Source organism: Sinocyclocheilus rhinocerous, unplaced genomic scaffold, assembly GCF_001515625.1.
Source record: "Sinocyclocheilus rhinocerous isolate Xijiao unplaced genomic scaffold, SAMN03320098_v1.1 scaffold2335, whole genome shotgun sequence".
NCBI classification, from domain to species: domain Eukaryota; kingdom Metazoa; phylum Chordata; class Actinopteri; order Cypriniformes; family Cyprinidae; genus Sinocyclocheilus; species Sinocyclocheilus rhinocerous.
Window position 1 is genome coordinate 150865 of NW_015636844.1, and position 6028 is coordinate 156892.

A 6028-nucleotide genomic window follows, 5' to 3' on the forward strand; every position below is an offset into this window, starting at 1 on the left:
AACATGCCGCTCTTTTGTGCGAGACGCGAGTGCAACGGTGATAGATGTCCCTCTAGACTGTTTTATATTTGAAGACAGAGCCATTGTTTAGTCAGTAAACTACTGCTTAATAAGAAAGGAATTTTATGGTGTTTTTCCCTGCTGTACCGTAAACATAGCGATCTGTAATTTCAAAACTCAGATGTATACAGAAATGTCATTTTTGTGTACCATTACACCCCTATTTAATACACTTTAAATCCATCCAGCCACTTTAAGTGAATGAATCCTAGCCAGGCCTGTTTTTCTGCGGAAAACCTGGGTGGTAATCTGTCTGTAACCCACCAGTGTGTGCCTTATATTCTCCCCTGCTTGCTCCTGTTATTGCTTTATTAATCGATGTGCTCTGATTTGTTTCTCAGGAATGCCTGCAGCGTCTCGGAAGACTCACCTGTGGATCCTGTGCTCAGGCGAGCAGAGCCACTTTTGATGAGATTGTGGAAGGACCACACTGCCAACCAGAGGTAGGATGGGAGCCGGTCAGGGTTTATTGCTTTACCAGTTGGAACGTTGTTGTGTGGCTTTGCTGTTTCTTGTAATGTGCTTGCACCAGCTGCATGTCTGTCAAAGGACAGAACACTGAGTAAACAAAATTTATATATTTATATATATATAATATTATATATATTATATATTGACCTATAGTGGTCAGATGGTTGCCATAGTCACATATAGTCATTTTCCCATGCCTAATTTGCGACTTATAGGGGCAGTGTGTAATTTTTGTTTTACCTAAAAGAGAAAAAAATATTCACTAAATGTTATGTTGTTTTAAATCTGAACGACTGATTTTCTTCATATGAACAGTTAATTTGCAAAAATCGATAACTGAAATCAGGTTTTTTTTTTATTGCGCATTCTAAGTAATATCAATCAAACTGCAGTTGGGTTGTTTTGATTAAGTAATAATAACTTAAACAAATACAGGTAATTTACCAAATTAATGTTCATTGAAAGGATGTTTTTTTTACATATTAAAAGTTTGTTTTATACGAAAAGCAGATAACTCCCAACAGTCGTTTTTTGGCAAAAGTAGATAACTCCACATTTCATGTTTTAGAGTTAAAAAAAACACTCGTTTAATCTTTGTAAATCTCCTCAGGTGACGATGTAGATGCCTGACAAACGTTGTTGTTGTTGTGATCATAAACTGTATGGATGTGATTACACGCAATACACGCAGCTTTTCCCTCACCATTGTAACGTGCTGCTTTTGCAAGGTTCCATGAAAATGTTTCCGCTTTTATTTCCCTTTTTCGCCCTGAAGAAGATATCACCGGTTCATCAAGTTTGTCGAAATTATCCATCCTCGATCACTTTTAGACTTATCGGCTTCTGTTCAAAAACAGCAAGGGCGCTTGTCGGCTACTGCAGTAAAACGTGAACTCACGATGCCTTGAAAGTGGACAAAACCGGCTTTTTTGACAAAACGTGTTTAGGGTTCAGATCGTGCTATATGTGGAGAATAATGCACGACAATAAGCTCTTTTTTTTTAAAGTGGCGTTTATCGGTTTTTGCAAATGAACTCTTAATATAATGAAACTCAGTGGGGTCCAAAATAGGGGTGAAACGGATCGCAGTTGATATGTGATGCGTACAGACCAGGCCCTACGATTCAACATGCATGTGATTCGCGGATTAGTTGAAAAGTGAAATCATCATAGAGTGAAAGTTTATCATTTGCATGCATTTCTTAAGTTTTGCCAATTTAAACATTCAAGTGATTTTTTACCGGCCAGCACAAACTGGAAAGTTAGCTTTGGTGAACTGCTTCGAACTAATGAAACAAACTCCAAACAAACTTCAGTTTGGCCAGATTTTGTTTGAAATGACGGCACACCAGTCCTTTCTTTGACTTCGCTGGAAGTATATCAGGGACTTTAGTTTGCAGGTATGATTTCCTGGCCACGCTCTATTGTTCTATTAATAAAAAAATGGCAAATTGCCGCATTCTGTCTGTGTTTTGTTAGTAGGTCTTTAAGGGGAATTCTGTAGAGGCCTATATTAAAGTTCATCTTTGGAATCGAGATTCGACAGGGTTTGAAGCATCATGTATGAAGCATTTCCCTTCTGCATTCAAAGAGAGGCAGAAAGGCACATGAGTCACCCTGATGGCAGGTTCCAGTGTTTCTGATCAGCCAAAGATTTGGAGAAGAGCCCGACTGTATCCCTCACGCGGCTCACATTCCTGCCTGTGGGAATGCATGAAAAATGAAACCTTGGCAAACCTTAACAAATTGAAATTCTGCCAATCTGTTGTTTTGCTGCGAGCTGTATTTGGTCATTTAGGTTAAAATGCCTCAAATTGTCACTGCTAAACATTTTCAGATATTTATGTAACGTACCTGCACATACATGTCTCATACAGCTACTTAGGGCCTGATGGTGATGTGATGCTCACGGGCAGCATTGATCTTTACATCAACTCCTCTCTTGTTTTTCACCTTATGGAAGTGAAGGTGGAAGATGAATTATAAACTTTCATAAATAATTGAGAGCCATCGGCAGAAGTGAATTATTAATAGGTGAAAAAGGAATCGCTCTAGATCTGTAGAGATGGGCAAACATGAGCTTGTCTAAGTTTCATGAAGCACAGACGTGTTATTTCCTCTCATTAATAAAAAGTGTGATTTTATCTACTTTCATTGGCTTTCATTTAAAATGTAAAGTGTGAACGGTTTTTCAACAGTTTTCCTGAACACATACCCGCCTTTCATTAGTCGATCAACAATATAGCCCCGCCCTCGAGGAAACGCCATTGGTTCAGCCAATGTTAAAGTGTGTACAAATGGCTTACTTATATTTGTCTCTGCACATTTCTCTGTTTTGATATTTACATTTAGAGAACATATTGATGTATTGTTCCGTTCAATTTGGTCCTTAAATTTTCTTTACTTGGTCTTAAAGTCTTAAATTTACCATCATAAAACCTGCAGAGACCCTGAAAAACAACTGACTGTGCTGTGTGGTTTAGATGAGGAGCTTTGCCCTTGTTTTAAAGCATTTTGTGTCCCATTCAGTTCATAACAAAATTAAAACGGTAGTATGACTGTTATAGATAATTTGACATATATTATAGGGACATACATGTCAACGTATAATAAAAACTAATATAATAACACAAAAAAATGATTCACAGGACCTGTTACCACAACTTAAAAAAAATGCATAGTTGCAAGTAAAAAATTCTAATTTAATAATTGAATTAAACCTTTTAAGTTGCAAACATTATTTTGTTGAGTTCAGTTGGCCTAATAATGTTGATAATTCCATTAACTTAATATTGTGCGAAATTTAAACTAAAATTTCTGCGTTAATTTAATTTCTTTAAAAAATTAATTTAATTAAGTTGTAGTAACTCAATACAATTGTCTTGTTAACTTTGGAAATTGGGTTGTGGATTTCTAGTTCCCAGCATGCTTTGCGAAGGACTGGATAAGGAGAGTAAATGACTGTTATTTGTGTTATAATGTGTTATTGTATGTGTTTTTTTTAGTGAAGGGAGTGTTAGTGTTTAATATAACATTTAAAAGATTTTGTGTTATGTTGAAGTTTTTGTGGTTGCCATTGTGCTGAAGTGAAGAGTAGACCAATTGAAGGTAAATACTACATTGACCCTATTAGCAATAATGCCAGTGACAAGTAACATCTTACTTGTTCATTAAATATACATGCTAGATAAGTTACATTTAGCGTGTGCTATGATAGCTGTGGATTAGGCTTGCCGCGATAGATGGTGTTGACGGTGATACCGGTGTTAAGCTGCAACACCGGTTACGTAACTTGCCCACCGCGTCACCGACCCCCACCGTCGTTTATCTTTGTTGTTCGGTCACACTTTACATTAGGGCTTCATTAGGGCGCTTTTAAGCTATTTAAAAGGGATGGAAAGCGAGGAAAAGAGGGAAAATTCAAACAAACTAAAAACGAACAATTGCTTTACGCCGAATTGCCGCTATTTCAAAGTGAAAGTAAAATGCACTCGCCTTTTATGTTGTCACACGTCGATTAACCGGTGGGAAAATTTCCTCACCGTCACAACCCTACTGTGGATTTGAACTGAAAAAAAAAAATCATATGAATTAGTTCCAGGCCCACAAATCTATTAGTTAGAGCAACTTAATCAACTTAAAAATGTGTTTTGTTACAAATTAAGTTCTTCTAACTCAGTGTAGTTTGTTGATTGAACATAATTTAATTAGAAGTTGTCATAACTCAAAAAATTGATGCAAACTGTGTTCATTTTTTTGTGGAACTAACACATTATTTTTTAGAGTGAAGCTGTTAGTGCTCACATACCAACGGTGGCACTGGTGTACTTCCTCCATAATTTGCATGAATTAACATGTTTATTAACCTTGCCTGTGCTCTCAGTGATGAGTTGACATCACACCTGTCTTATCTAACATAAAAGAAAAAATGAATACAAATTGTGAGATGTAGGTCAGGTGAGCAGATTTCAGTTTTAGAATGCAAAAAAATCCTTTCTAATATGTTTTGCTGTTTACACACATGCATTAGAATCTAGGCTGCGTTTCCTAAAAGCCTTCATAAGCCTAACCAATGGTCTCTATGATCTATCTACTAAGGCTTACAACACGTTTGGGAACTGCAGCCTTGGTCTATGCCAGATACAAAGTAGTGACTTGACTTTGACTCAATGTGAAATGACTCTGGAATGGCTTGGCAAGGTCTGGAGATTTTCTTCCTTTGTGGAACCTAATTTTACCCAATGAAAACTTGTGATCGTGAATCAATTCAGGTCTTTTCTGACCTGTGACTAAACATTTGATCCTTAGCTGGAGCTCGACTTGCTTGACGTGAAACACTGACTTCATTTGTGTCTGCTTTGTGTACACTATTACACACCTGTTTGGCAAGTTTAAAAAATACAATAATGGAAAAAAAATATTATTTGAATTGACATTTGCATCTTTTTTTTTCATTTAGCAGACGTTTTTATACCAAGTGAGGAATACAACAAGTGATTTATCTTGAGGTTGTAGCAAAGAAGTGTCATAATTGTTCAAAAGTGTACAGGCTAGAATAGAGCTGAACGTAAGAATTATAGAAGAGGATAGCTTTTATAGAATTAGTGCATAGTATAGAAATATATAAAATATTTTAAACAAATTAATACTTTTATGCAGCAAAAACACATTGAATTCTAAATTTAAATAAAAAAAATTCAGCATTGATAATAATAAGAAATGTTATTTGAGCACCAAATCAGCATATTAGAATGATTTCTGAAGGATCATGTGACACTGAAGACTGGAGTAATGATGATGAAAAATCATCTTTGCAATCACTGGAATAAATTACATTTTAAAATATAATCATACAGAAGAAAAAAGTTATTTTAAGTTGTAATAATATTTCACAGTATTACTGTTTTACTGTATTTAGATCAAATAAATGCAGCCTTGGTGAGCAGAAGAGAAATCTTTCGAAAACAGACATTAAAAAATGGCAGACTTAACAGTAGTGTGTGTATGTATAGTATTAGTGCATCAACAAGATACAGTCAAGTGCTCATGAAAAGGATGACTCTTTATAGGGTGTCCACGGGTCCTTAAATAGTCTTAAAATGTCTTAAATAACGTTTTCCTAATATAAGGCCTTAAAAAGTCTTAAAATGTCTTAAATTCGGATTTCGATGGGTCTTAAATATTTTTGGTCTCATTACCGCTAAAATATCTTCAGTCTGACGGATCTAATGACTGTTTACAATCATTGGACAGACCGAAGATGTTTTCTTCCCCGCGGTAAATTACTGCGTCATCAGAGAGAGTTGAAGTAAAAGTTAGCAGAATACAGAATACAAGCTCGCGCTGAGGCTCACTCTGTTTGTCTCAGACTTCAGAACAAATGAGCGTAAACGGCACACATAAACTCAGAAGAAACACACTGAGGTAAAAATTCAAAATGTTTAGTTTATTCATAACATGATATAGTTAAATAACACCATGACAAGTGAGCTATTTT

General features: G+C 35.8%; 1 protein-coding gene across 1 annotated transcript in view; it reads left to right on the forward strand.

The window, feature by feature from the left end:
* The window catches only part of LOC107748107 (bifunctional heparan sulfate N-deacetylase/N-sulfotransferase 1-like), a 130843-nt gene that overhangs the window by 42482 nt on the left and 82333 nt on the right, over positions 1-6028 (forward strand). The window contains exon 2 of the mRNA XM_016562766.1: positions 402-503. The gene's annotated coding sequence lies outside the window, so the exon portion shown is untranslated. The remainder of the gene's footprint in view (positions 1-401; positions 504-6028) is intronic.